Source organism: Macrosteles quadrilineatus, unplaced genomic scaffold (genome assembly GCF_028750875.1).
Source record: "Macrosteles quadrilineatus isolate MER2022 unplaced genomic scaffold, UCM_ALF_1.0 Scaffold_1__1_contigs__length_201487025, whole genome shotgun sequence".
NCBI lineage: Eukaryota > Metazoa > Arthropoda > Insecta > Hemiptera > Cicadellidae > Macrosteles > Macrosteles quadrilineatus.
In genome coordinates, this window is record NW_026542594.1 from 190472170 (window position 1) to 190485963 (window position 13794).

The 13794-nt window shown below is 34.4% G+C and overlaps 1 long non-coding RNA gene across 1 annotated transcript; it reads right to left on the reverse strand.

Moving 5' to 3' along the window:
- Positions 1–8828: 8828 nt before the first annotated feature.
- LOC128983376 (uncharacterized) lies at positions 8829–12885 on the reverse strand. The gene is made up of 3 exons (XR_008489835.1): positions 12825–12885; positions 10571–10791; positions 8829–8950 (listed from the first exon to the last, which is right to left on the reverse strand). It is a non-coding gene; the product is annotated as an uncharacterized LOC128983376 (long non-coding RNA).
- Between the last annotated feature and the right edge of the window lie 909 nt (positions 12886–13794).

Sequence of the window (13794 nt, forward strand, 5' to 3'; positions counted from 1 at the left end):
ACAATTGTTCAGTACTTATTTAATATTTAAAACAAATCCGTTCATTATATTTTTAAAATTCTTTGCTTTCCAGGCGTTAGTATAAATATTAATTACTGGATGTTTAATTATTAACATAGGCTATCTAATTTATTTAGATTCCATTCTTCTGCACGATGCCTTCAATTAAAACCGTTATAGTATTTTTATCCACTATATTGTTTTTTGTAATATTTTACAGTCCACTTATTAGTTAACACACATCAACAAAGGTTAGGTCTTTGTAATAAATAATAAAACAACTTACCAAGTGTGAAGCATTTTGCTTGACATCCTCCCCGTCTTCTCTTCTCGCAAAACCACTTGGAAACACCACACTTTAACACACTTTGTCTAACGAAACGATAGCCGTCAACCATCAACGCCGCACACCCTCTCTCCGTTTCAACTATCTTCACATCCATCGAAAGAAAATTAACTAACACTCGTACTAGTGACTCTCTGAAGGATAGCGCAAAACTGTTGATAAATCCCGAATTTGCAAAATATATACCCTTACACGAGTCGAGCCAATAGGGGGGCATTCCACTGAAATTCCACATGACCACCCCTCCGCAAGGCATGGAGGTTGGTACAGTAGTTTCTGCAGCCTACCGTCTTGGACAAATAAAAATATTCTTTATTATCACGGTTTTACATTATGTAATTAGATTTTTTTTGCCACTAGACGCAACTTGTCAACCATCAAGCATGTATTAGAAGTGATGGTATATTAAAAGCTTCGAACATATCATATGAAATAAAGTATTATATACGTGGTGAATGAACACAAATCTTATTGCTTGGTGGTAAACAATTAGTAATTAAAGTATTCTATTACTTTATATTCAAAATAACTCAATTTTGTTGTGCAAAATGTGTTCCTAGATGTTTTTGGTACAGGTTCATGTCATTAAGTACACCTTACTTTGCTTGTTCATTAGTAAATATCGTATACAGTATATTTAATAGGCAAACTTGTTTCTTGAAAACCTTTTTCCTCCGCTCGTGTGCATCGCAGGGAAAATCTACGCATGCTGTTAGAAATAGATTTTCCTGTAGATGTACAGAATCATTTTATAAACTAAAATAAGCTCAAAAATAAGCTCGAGAAATGAATTAAAATTTTAAAACTATCGTGTGCCTCATATGTTGCCATACTGGTGACGAAATATAAACAAAAAATAAAAACTAATGGAAGAAATTACAATCACATGTTTCATTTACAGCGTAGGGTAAAAATAGAGATGTTTGCACACTACATATTTTCGGTCATGTTCTTTTACCACTGAGCAACCTATAGTTACTATTAAACCATACAATTTAAATGCAGTACTAAAAGAAAAGTACATGTTTTCACTTTGAGACGAAATAAATACTAAAAAGTAAATACTCTATCAGACGCAATTCCAATACTTAAATTAACATAGTAAATAACTCCACAAATCAAACGCTTATTTTGTTTCAATCATGGCATTATTTTTAAAGAGATATTAGGTTGTTAACGTAAAAGGTTGGGACAGAAATGGGAATTATAAGTCTCCCGTTTCTCCCCGTCTACCTGGGGAATCCATCGTGGCAGTTTCAGTGTTTCTACCCCTCTCGAAAACACCCTTATAATCCTTGCTAATTGCCGTGGCAGTTTCGGTGTGGACTACGATCATAAAACGTCGTGGCAGTTTCAACGCTCCCATTGAGATAAGACTTGTTTGATTTGTTTCGGCTTCTTTAATGTATGAAATGTAAAAATAGACAAATTTTCAATTACCTCCACCTATTGAACTAATGTATTATTATCAATTGCATGCACCCAACGTTTTTCGTTTTAAATCTTAAGTATTTATACTCTCCACATATTTATAATTTATTTTCTAGTTTTGAATGTGTTTGGATGTTAAATCTATTAAGCATCTATATCAGATTAAGACAGAGGCATGTGATGGGAAATCTAAGGTTTATTTGAGTTTCTTTTCATATAATTATGTATTATATTGAATGTATGGCCTACCTACTAACTATAAATATACCAAGAGTACCCGTCCTTCTTATGGGGTTGGCATATAAGTATAAAATGCTTGTTGTAGTTATACCATAGATAAAAGGAGTATAGACTATAATCAAGAGTTATACTCAAGCTTTGCGTATGCAATGGGGAGGACACAGTTTGATAAAATTTGCTTCTTTAAATTTACAGTTTACATAAACATAGCCATTATGTTCTACCACTTCACCTAAACAATAGAGAAAAAAATTATAAAAATCCACAAATATCACAAATTATTCATGAAATTAGAAACGCAAAGATAACACAATCCTACTTTGACATTTCTCATTACTATTACAGTTTTTTTTGCTGCTTAGTTCAAATTAGCTGTTCTCATACATGCAAAATAAACGGTATCAGCAATTTGACACATACTTTCTCCCATTAGCTTGTCAACAACCTTTATCATAGGTAAGCGATGATAGTGGTAGGCCTATTTAATAGGTAAAATCTCAAAAGTGTCCATTATCCCATTACCCATTATCCATGATATTATATGGATTAGCCACTTTGCCGTTAATTAATGAATTAAAAACCATCACAGATACAAACCAAGTATGGCATGCGGATGACTCATGTCAAGAAAAACTTTATAATGTGATGAAATGGTGAGAGAAATTACAAGAAATTGGGCCTAAATATGGTTACTACCCACAAGCTCACAAAACCTGTTTGATTGTTGGATCTGAACCATCAACATTAGACCTATCCAACATATCAGGATTACAGATTGTTACTGGGAGTAGTTATTTAGGAGGATTTATTGGATGTGACAAAACTGAAAAAGATGTCTTCATTAAAAAGTAGGTAGAAAAGTGGAATAGTCATTCGGTAAGTCTGGCGAATGTAGCTGAAAAATACCCACAATCTGAACACACTGTTGCCACAAAATCAATACAAGCTAAATGGATTTTTTTTTTCAAAGAGTTGTTGAAAGTGAAGACATTAATTTTCATCCAGTAAAAAACTCAATAGAACAAAACCTATTTCCTGCTTTATTTGGCTCTCACCTAAACCAAGATGAACAAAAAATATTAGATCTGCAAGTAAAAAATGGATAGGAATTGGTTTAGTGGATCCTACCACTCAGGGAAAAGCATTGTTCCGAGCTTCAAAGAGATGTTGTAAATTCATCATAGACTCCCTAAAAACTAAGAGGAAAATAAGAATGCAAGAACATGAAGAACATTTGATTATCACAAAAAAGGACTTGAAAGAGGAGAGAAAGGAGAAGAAAACATTTTGAAATCGACTATTCAAAATTTTCCTCTAAAACAACAAAAAATTATCTTGCGAGGAGCAAATACTAAAGCGAAACACAGTGGATGGCTGTCATGCATTCCTCTGAAAAAACTTAACTTGGATCTTTCTCCACTGGAGTTCAGAGATGCTCTTGCATTAAGATATGGGAAAACTCCTATACACCTCCACTCTTCATGTGATGGCTGTGGCAAAAACTTCAATATGGAACATCCCCTTAAATGTTGTACAGGTGGTTTGATAATAAGAAGACATAATGAGGTAAGGGATACCCTTGGAAGCTTGATGGAGCTAGCATGGGGAAACTGTGTTCGAGAACCAATGATCTCTGAGCAAGGGTCATTTGATACTGCAGCACTAAAAGCAGACTTGGCTTGTAGGGGTGTATGGGAGGTTCAGACGGAAGCATTATTCGATGTACGTGTCGTTGACACTGATGCTCCATCGTACTTGAACCTCCCATACAAAAAAGTGTTGGAGAATGCAGAAAGAGAGAAGAGCAAATAATACTTAACAATAACAGAAACCAGAAATGCATCTTCTACCCCACTAGTCACGTCTGTGGACGTAATGCTGGGCAAAGAGTTTCAGACCTTGCTCAGAGCAATGGCAGAACGCCTAACAGAAAAATGGAAGAAACCTTTTTGTGCGACGTTAAGGGCCAGCAGCATATGTCTAAGGAGGACAAGGAAGAAGTGGAGGACCCTTAGAGAGTTTGAAGATGGGGCTGGAGTACCAGTTATTTATTAATTTAAATAGCAAATGTTTTATTATTTTTCCATATCAAAATTGTGAATTATATTATTTAGTATTAAAAAAAAATACAGATGACTTAAATTAATTGATATATTTACATTCTTTCAAAATGTAAACATGGAAAATTTGGAAGGCCATGGGGCGTAGCCCAAGGGAAATGTGAAATTAAATGATATAATATTGCATTGTCATCCATTTGGGGAGCTATGTTTCAAATTTAAAGTCTCTAGCTCATCGGGAACTTTGTTTAAAATTAATATCAAAATTTGTAGGAAAGCGACTACCGAGCTAATAAAAACAAGCCCATGCCCATGGGGCGTAGCACAAGGGAAATATGAAAATTAAATAATATTGCATTGTTATTCATTTGTGAGCTATGTTTCAAGTTTCAAGTCTCTATAGCTCATTGGGAACTTAGTATAAAATTGATTGCAAAATTTGTACCAGACAAGAAAGCGAGCTAATAAAAAGGTTTTAATATATAATTCTGAGCAATTTACAGACAAAACTCTAATTTTATTTATGAACATTTATTGTTTGTTTGTTTACTCTATTACTGAATTATTAATTATAATTATAATTATGAATCTTTGATTCTCAATTCAATTCTCATTACTGTATAGATGTTTGCATTACCACAAAGTTATTGGTTTTTGTTCTGTCACACTGTTCAATGCAAACACAAGGTTGCCTGCATATTCCAACCATGGTAAGTGTGTGTAACTTATTCAGTTATAGGCTAGTTTGACTAGCCAGAAAACCGGGCTGACACTAACAATGACAGGTTTTTTTCTTTCCTGACCCTATTTTCACAAGGTCAGTTTGTGTGATGTATTTTCCAGGGTGGCTATTTCAGTGACATCCATATCCATGTTAATCAGACACAAGAACAAACTATATACTAACAAACTTATACTAAATAAATTGTTGTTAATTTAATTCCCTCATCAGTAGATTGAAATATATATAAAAACTAGCTGACCTGGCGAACTTCGTATCGCCTAAGTTATATGGTTTCCCCTAAGACAGACCGATGGAAAGAAAGTACCGTTACGTTTAATTTTCAAGATGATCTCGTTCGCATCGCTCAATCACGTCCTGGTTGAAGTTCGTTCGCTACGCTCACTCACCTTTGGGTTGGAGCTCGTTCGCTACGCTCACTCGCCTCCAGGTTGAAGTTCGTTCGCTACGCTCACTCACCTTTTGGTTGCAAATTAGCTGTTGTCATAAATGTAAAAGAAATAATAGTGCTGCACCCTGTTGGTAATCCTTGTAACTTTAATGCTATTGAACATCATAGAACAGAACCAACTTGTTTAATTGAAACAGCTGTTAAGATTCATTAATTCCATTTCTCATAAGGTTAACATGGGAAACTCCAGAGCCACTGGGGCGGAGCCCTTTTAAGAATTTCGAAACGGGAAATAGTTTATGTCCGATTCGCATACCTACAGAATTTACACACCAAATTTCATAACGATCGGTGAAGTCGTTCCGGAGGAGTTTGCAGACAAACACTGTGACACGAGAATTTTATATATTAGATAGTCACACAATGTCCACAAAATGTCAATATCAAGCAGCTGATTCGAATCCTACCTGGTGTTTTCTAGTTATGTTTAATTTTTTTACTCCTATTATGGATACTATAATAAAAAGTGTTCCAATAGTTACATGAATAACAAAACCCGGTTCTTATAAAAAAAAGTTGACCCATAAATTGAACTAGGTATATATGTTGCTTGAAATCGAGCAATCGCAAAGAAGTACATAAAGGAGTTATTTAAAAACAAATAACTTGTTTAAGAACAAATATAATTTATAAATTCCGATGAGTCTAAAAGAGTCAACTCAAAGATTACGTAACTAATGATAATACTCACAATGTAACTTACCAGTTCAACATAATCAACATTTCTTATAAATATTTTATCATGTTTCAAAAGCTGATCTGGCTTTAGCATGGTGGAAGGAAAAAAACCTAGGTGTGCTATTCCCGTCATATTCTGATGTCACTTGGATTGCAAACAAAAGATCACCTGATTATAACTGTCAAATTAGTATATGTATTTGTTTTGATTTGGTTGTTATTGTTTTTATAATGTATGTTTTTATAAAAAAACATTAACAATCAAATCAAAACAATTACATACTAATTTGACAGTTACAATCAGGTGATCTTTTGTTTGCAATCCAAGTGACGTCAGAATATGACGGGAATAGCACACCTATGTTTTTTCCTTCCACCATAGGCTTTTAGTGTGTTGTAGAAATGTTTCCCACTTATAGCCACAATAGGTTGTCCATGTTGGTCTTTGTCAATGATAATGCAGTTTGCGTGGTATCACCCATTGTCGCCAGTACGTTTACAAATTTCAGTCTTTATTTTAATAGCACCAAATAACCATTAACTACCTGATTTTCTGCATAACCTCTCTGTCACAATTTTACAATTAACATATGTTCTTCTTCTCACTTTAAATTTCTGACAACAGCTGGAGTTTCATAACAATATTTGTTTCCCATGTTAATCTTATGGAGAAATACGAAACTTTAAAAGGCCCCAGGTCCTCACTCTCTAATTATTTCCCTAAAAAGAAAGTTTCTTGCACAACTTCACGTTATGCTCTTTCCAATGACACCAAAAACATGTCAATTGGTTCAGTAATTTCGGAGAAGTAATTGTCACAAAAACCTGCTTGCGTACCTATTTAATAAGTATAGATACAAAATTAGGTACATCAATCTCCTTAAAACCAAATCACAAATCCTTCAATCACTCAAAAGTCACAATAAATCATTACGGTAATAAAAACACAAACATAAGCTGTTATAAACTTTAGAATATTGCTATGTCTTTTTAATAGTGTGTCATCAAAATATGTAAAAAAAACAACATTTCATTTCATATAATTTTATTCATTTCAGTACATCAATACAGGAATAGCGATCTATACTATATAAAGTTGGAAATGATTAATTTACCAAGTATCGAAATATAAGAAGGTTTCTACTGACTTATACAATCCCCGCCCATAGAACAGGCACCCTGCTAGTTAAATATCAAGATATCTCTTTTTACCCAAGACAAGGTCAGTTAGTGAAAGTAATCATTTTAACAAAGATAATAATAGTTATTTGTGCAACTAGTGAGCAAAGTGATAAATTGACTCACTCGAGAGAAATACTTACTCACGAGCCGTAGGCGAGTGAGGAATGTTTTCTCGAGTGAGGCAATTGCACTTTGCACTCGAGCTGCACATTATATTTATCCTACAGTTACCATAAAACAAATAAATTGGTAAAGAAACGTAATATATTTTTACACAGAAGTGAACTTTTAATATGACATTTAATGATACAACAGTAAAACAGCTGACCAGCTGATTTACAGCCAGTGCTGCCAACGTATTTCGCGCACATACGACCTTGTCTGCATGTTACGCGCTCACTATTTTGTGCCTTCACGTTGCAAATCTGGAGTGAGACAAAGTAATTAGAGTGAGACAATGTTAACATTGTCTCACTGATGAGCGAATTGGCCACTTTGCTTTCTCAAATCAGTGAGAGAACATGTACATTGTTAGGTAACTGTAGGAAAACAGTATTTTTTTACCAGGCAGAAGTACAAACAAATATTAAAAATGTAAGAAAACATCTTCATAAAAACAATAAAATTATCTTAATTTAATAATCTAAATGAGAAAAAAATTTAAATACTGACGTTTAAAATAAATGTTAAACTAATCAACATAATGGATCTAAACTGATTTGTCTCCACTTCTTCAGCCTCCTCTCCCCCAACCTCCATGCCTCCATCGCCATCCACCCTGTCATCAGGCCTGGATATAACAGAACAAAAATTAATATTTAAAACAGTATTCTGAACAGAACAAGAATCTTTTTATGCATACTTCTATCATTATTTAATGTACTCAGTGGCGTACTGAGGGGGGGGGGTTTGCACCAGGCCCCACACCAACATAGGCCTCCAAATCAGGGCCGTATTCCCCTAACGGTGGACACTGCGATTGCCAAGGGCTTCGGCCTGGGAAGGGGACTCACTTGGGGCCTCAAAAGAATGCTTTTTCTCTTGGAAAATTTTCCCACAATCTGTTAGAATTAGGGGGTACAATAATCCAAGTTTGTCTTGTATTCTCATGATAGCCGAAAGCATCTGCAAAGATTGCGTGATCGAAATTTACGACTACCCGCCTACATTTCCTAAAAAAACAAAAGCAAATTTTTGGGCACATCTCCAGTTAAAATGCTGGTTAAATACTAGTAATTCAGGAGGGTTATGCGACATAGGCTTGGGGACACGGCCCTGGATTTATAAGTACTAGAGGTCGTCCAGTGGTCGAAACTCGACCAAAAATATGTAATGTACAGATTTCTCTATTTTAACCTCACACTGTAAATAAAACATGTGATTGGAGTTTCTTCCATTTGTTTTGATTTTCTGTTTATATTTCGTTGTTATTTCGTCACCAGCATAGCAACCCATATGATCCATGTTAATTTTTTCAAATTTTAAACTCATTTTTTGTGCTTATCTTTGAGCCTATTTTAATTTATAAAGGGATTCTGCACACCTACAGGAAAATAGCTTTCTAACGGTATGCGTAGATTTTCCCTACGATGCACACGAGCTGAGAAAAAAGGTTTTAAAGAAACATGCTTGCCTATTAATATATAGATAGATTAAATTTAAGTAAATGGCAAAACTTACCATTAGTTAGTTTCTCTTCAATCTTAGTCTTTACTTCGCCCCATCCTCCATCTCCTCTTCCTCTGACACCTCTCCCCTGTATTCTCCAATGTCGGAGGATATTAATTACAACGCCCCCATTTTACTGGTAGGCTTCAGTTCTGTACAGAAATATTGCAAAAAATAGTGTTATACAAGTACTTTGAGTCCAACAAATAATACAAGTCTGTACACTCCTTTCTATATTTGTGATATTCAAATAGGTACAGCTAATAGGAAAATGTTTGAGCAAATCTGGGTCAAGTTAGTACAAATATTATAATTTGTAACAATAATTTGGTTTAGACAAAATAAATTGGTTTAACACGTTCGCTACCACAATTATATAAAATTTACGTTCGCATAGACCAGCGACGCAATTGTGCGTCGACTCGTTTCTCACAATAGACCACCGACACATATTTGCGTCAGCTGATCATATTGAAATAGACTAACGACACACACTTGCGTCGGTGTTCAATGTTATTAATCAGCGTATTTCTTAGCAACGGTCTATTTTAAAGCCCTGATTTTATCGTATCAGTCTAGAGGGATATCTGCCGCGAATGTGCGTCGCTTGGTCTGTGGATATGACGATTGGTTACGTCACACAACAGTTGGCAACATTGTTGTTTACATTGTGCATTCCGCGACATCTCAGAACAGATGTAAACGTTATAACCTTTGCAGTTTTGGCGAGTGTTTGGAGTTTCTTTATTTGTTTGAGTAAAAGCTTGAAACAACCAAATTTACAACGACGCTTAAACGTGCGTTGCCTGGTCTATTGAAACGAAAATGTAGGTAATCTTTTTATCTGGATTTTATTAAATAGACTGACCGACGCATATATGCGGCGTTTTAAAATTTGCTCAAAACGATAAATAAAAACAATATTTATAGCTTACTAATTCACTTAAGGTCAATATTAAGTCAATTAGCCCATTTAAACGATATTTCTCTTTTGGTCTGTTGGCAATGTTATTCCTATATCACTTGGTCTGTAAGCAACGTCATGATCATTTCTTTTGGTCTGTAGGAGTGACCGGACCGACGCATATGAGCGTCGCTCGGTAGCGAACGTGTTCAACATTAATTCTTTGTTATTTCCCAATTTGCAAAAATGCAAGCTCTAGCCTAATTAAGACATTTCCAAACAACATGTTTCGAGATGTAATCCAAATGCATTTTAAGTAGGGGCCTAGTTTTGAATGTTTATAAAAAAACTATAAATTTGCATAAAGATTAATTATCCTTATGTTCCACCAAAAACTATTAATAATAGTTTATTTGTGTAGGTAACTAGTGGGCGAAGTGGCACTTTGCTACACATGAGAGAAATGTTTACGCACGAGCCGTAGGCGAGTGTGGAAAGTTTGTCGAGTGCAGCAATGGCAGTTTGCACTTGTGTTACACATTATATTTACCCTACAGTTACCATAAAACATATAAATAATTAGTTGTTCAAACTCTGTTCAACACAAAATGCAAATGATTCAGTTTGGATCAGTGTCTATGGTTGTCGATAATATGGAACCCACCCAAATATGGACAGTAGGCCTAGGACATAAAAATGTTCTTTCCATTTATGATAATCCAACCTAACATAACCGCCACAAAGCGCTGTATAGCCTATCTGTAGCCTCCGGATAACACTTACCAAAGTACCGATTTGAACTTTGAATAACTTAGTTAACAAACATAGCCTAGAATCTATCACAAAAGGGGAAAGAATGTTGACTCACCTCACTTAAGTTATGGTTAGACCAAGGAACATTATCACGGCAGTATGGTAATTGCCTCCAGGGTCCACAACTCTGGTCTCTCTTTCTCTCTCATCTGCTGTGATGTCGATGGCAATGTCGTCCAGAAAGGTTAGTCCTCTTAACTTATTGGTTCAAGACAATATTTAAAATAGAGACCAATTTGGGTTCAGGTCAAATTACAGCCTTTGCTCCAGGATCATCTATAAAATTAACATTGATGTCATCAGCAATGAATGATATAATCCAAGTCTAGTCTTACACCAAATACAAACAGCTCTAGAATATTTTACAGCACTTAAGTTTACGTCCTACACTCATTCCAATGAATATATTTCTTTAATACTTTCTTTCTTATTACTTGGCGATAGTGATGTAAAATACCCGGGTATTTAAAACTCAGGGTAAATACCCTGGGTATTTACCCGGGTAACTACCCAAAATCCATAAATACCCGGGTATTTTGGGTATTTATAAAATCGATTGAAATTCATTTATATTCACCCCTAAATATGTTATTGTTATCATTACATGAAAAATTATGATAGTCTATACCGTAACACCTTTTACAGTAACTTGAAGCTTTGCTAGTACCTTTTATTTAATGATTTAGCACTTTTTTTAAAATAAAACATAAAGTTTTTAAATAAGAATGGGGTTTCCTTTTTTATCAAGACAACACCTCATCAGAGAAATAGTGAACCTAAACCTACTTCTACTGTACTGTTATTAAATAATTAAATTATGATAGTTAAAATTTTGTATCGTATAAATGGCTTGGAAGGCTAGACAGAAACCTAAGGCAGAATGGCAGTATACTAAAACTAATTAATGTAAACTTTTCTGTGTTACCGCTTAGTTGGAAACAATAATATATTTGGATAAACCTACTAAAAAAATGTATCACCTGTTTTTTGGTTTAACTTAATATAATTTTGAAAGATTTATTGTGCTATAGATTTAAATATTTTGTATCACAAGTTTATGAAATTAGTTTTTTTTTTATTTTGATACCATTGATACCACCAAAAGATCTAGAACAAAAATATTATTAAATCCTGCCATCCTACAGATTGAATTTTCATGTATTTATAAATAATAATTATTACTTTGCAAATTATTTTTCTTCACTTTCAATAAAATAAATTCATCCATCTATCATAGAAATTAAAAAATCATAAGTAGTCAGGACCAGTGCAACCATGCGACCAGGGTATTTATGCCGATTATGCTTAATGCTCAGACCTGGGTATTTATGGCGATTGTACCCAGAAGTAAAATGCTAGTAGTGACCATATGAAATTTTGTTTAACACATTTTATCATAATTTTACTATCCTTACAGGATGATAATTGCAAAAAAACATCTCAATCTTCTCTAACTTTAATAAAAATTATAAATACCCAGTTTTTGGGTATTTACCCGGGCCTGGGGTAAATACCCAATTTATATTTACCTACCCACTGGGTATTTACCCGGCCCACATCACTACTTGGCGACCATACAAAGTAGGTATTTAAAGCCAAGTACGAATGGAAATGAGTGTAGGATCAGGATGAGTGGCGCGATCTTGTAGTCTTGTTAGTGACTAAGGCCGACATTCCTTAGACACAGCTGTTAATTAATAGCCCATACAGCTAATGGCAACTAAGGGACCTACAGTTTATAGTGGAATCCGAACCACATTATTGCCTTGGTCTATATACGAATTGGTCTAATTATCTGGATAGTACTGCGGATAGTCGTAGTACTCACTCAAGCGGACGTTAATCCACACCAGGGAGTATCGCATCCACAGTGCATGCCTATAAATATCCACAATTTGTGACCTCCTAGTAGCTGAAGCTGGATTACAGGACGACGCCACCCGTCCCAGTCATATTGATTATTTCATTCGATAAACTTAGGCCTAGGCTATATCAATTTTGGGTAATGTTAGGGTGAAACCCAACCTAACTAACGGAATGAAATATTTAAAACATTAAATAGTCTATCTTTCATTTGAATGAATAAAGGATATAAACTAAAGTGCACCGGAATATTTTTACATAAACAAATTCTTAAAGTTGACACTGGGTCAATGGGAATAAGAGACAATCCTAATAGGCCTAGCCTAGGGATATGCCTATTCAAACATTTGCTACAATATTGCTTGATGATTCAGAATTAGCCTACGAATAAGCTGTATCTTAAGTTCTTGTTGGTGTCTTACTTTACCTTCTTGTTGGGAAATAACCTAAAGTGTCTGTTATCATGTTGATTAGCCTACATAACCTACCTATACAAATTATTTCACATTTTTTCCCTTTAAAAACTATTGTTTGTAACACACGAGTCACAAATTTTCCTGTAAGCAAGGAAAGAAATAAAAAAGATAAATATTTACAATATAAAAGTTAGGTTAATAATAACTTAAAATTATCATTATTCCAGCTTATCATTATTCATTGTCCGTCGGAATTCGGAATTAAATATTGCGACTCGTGAGTTGAGGAACTGAACGATGAATTAGAACAACTCCTTTTCAAGAGTAGCTCCGAAGAACGGGAGCTTGTCGATATACTGGGACTATTTCAGTGTCGACATAGTGAAACTATTTCATTGTCGACAATATGGGATGTCGACAATTTGTGGTGTCGATCATTTGCGACGTCGGTTATTTGGGATGTCGGTTAAGTGGGAATATTCCAGTGTCGACAAACTGGGAATAATTCAGTTTCGATCAATTTCTACGGTTGTCGATATTATGGAACCCACCCCACATAATTTGTATTGTTCCATTGTTCGCATTGGTCTGGAAATGTTCTCTGATATAAAGACATCAAAAATGGATTCGGTCACCCTAGGTTGAATACGATTGAACACACATTGAGTTTTATGTTAAAGTTTAGTTTAGTATACAAAATAATTGACGTTTTTATATGTTTTGTTAAATAAACTGTAAAGTTTGTTCTTACAATGTTTATTTTATAATGGTAACATTCAAATCAAATCAAATCAAATCATCTTTATTCCATAGACACAAATTGTGAAAAGTACAATAGTGTATAGGCTGCGTCAACAATATAATACAACTTAAAACTAATCTAAGGTTGAGGCAAAATAATCTTCTATTTTATAAAAAACAGTTTTTTAGAAGAATTCTCTTGATGGCTACTTTAAAAACATTTAATGGTAACTTTTTAACTTTAACTGGTAACTTGTTG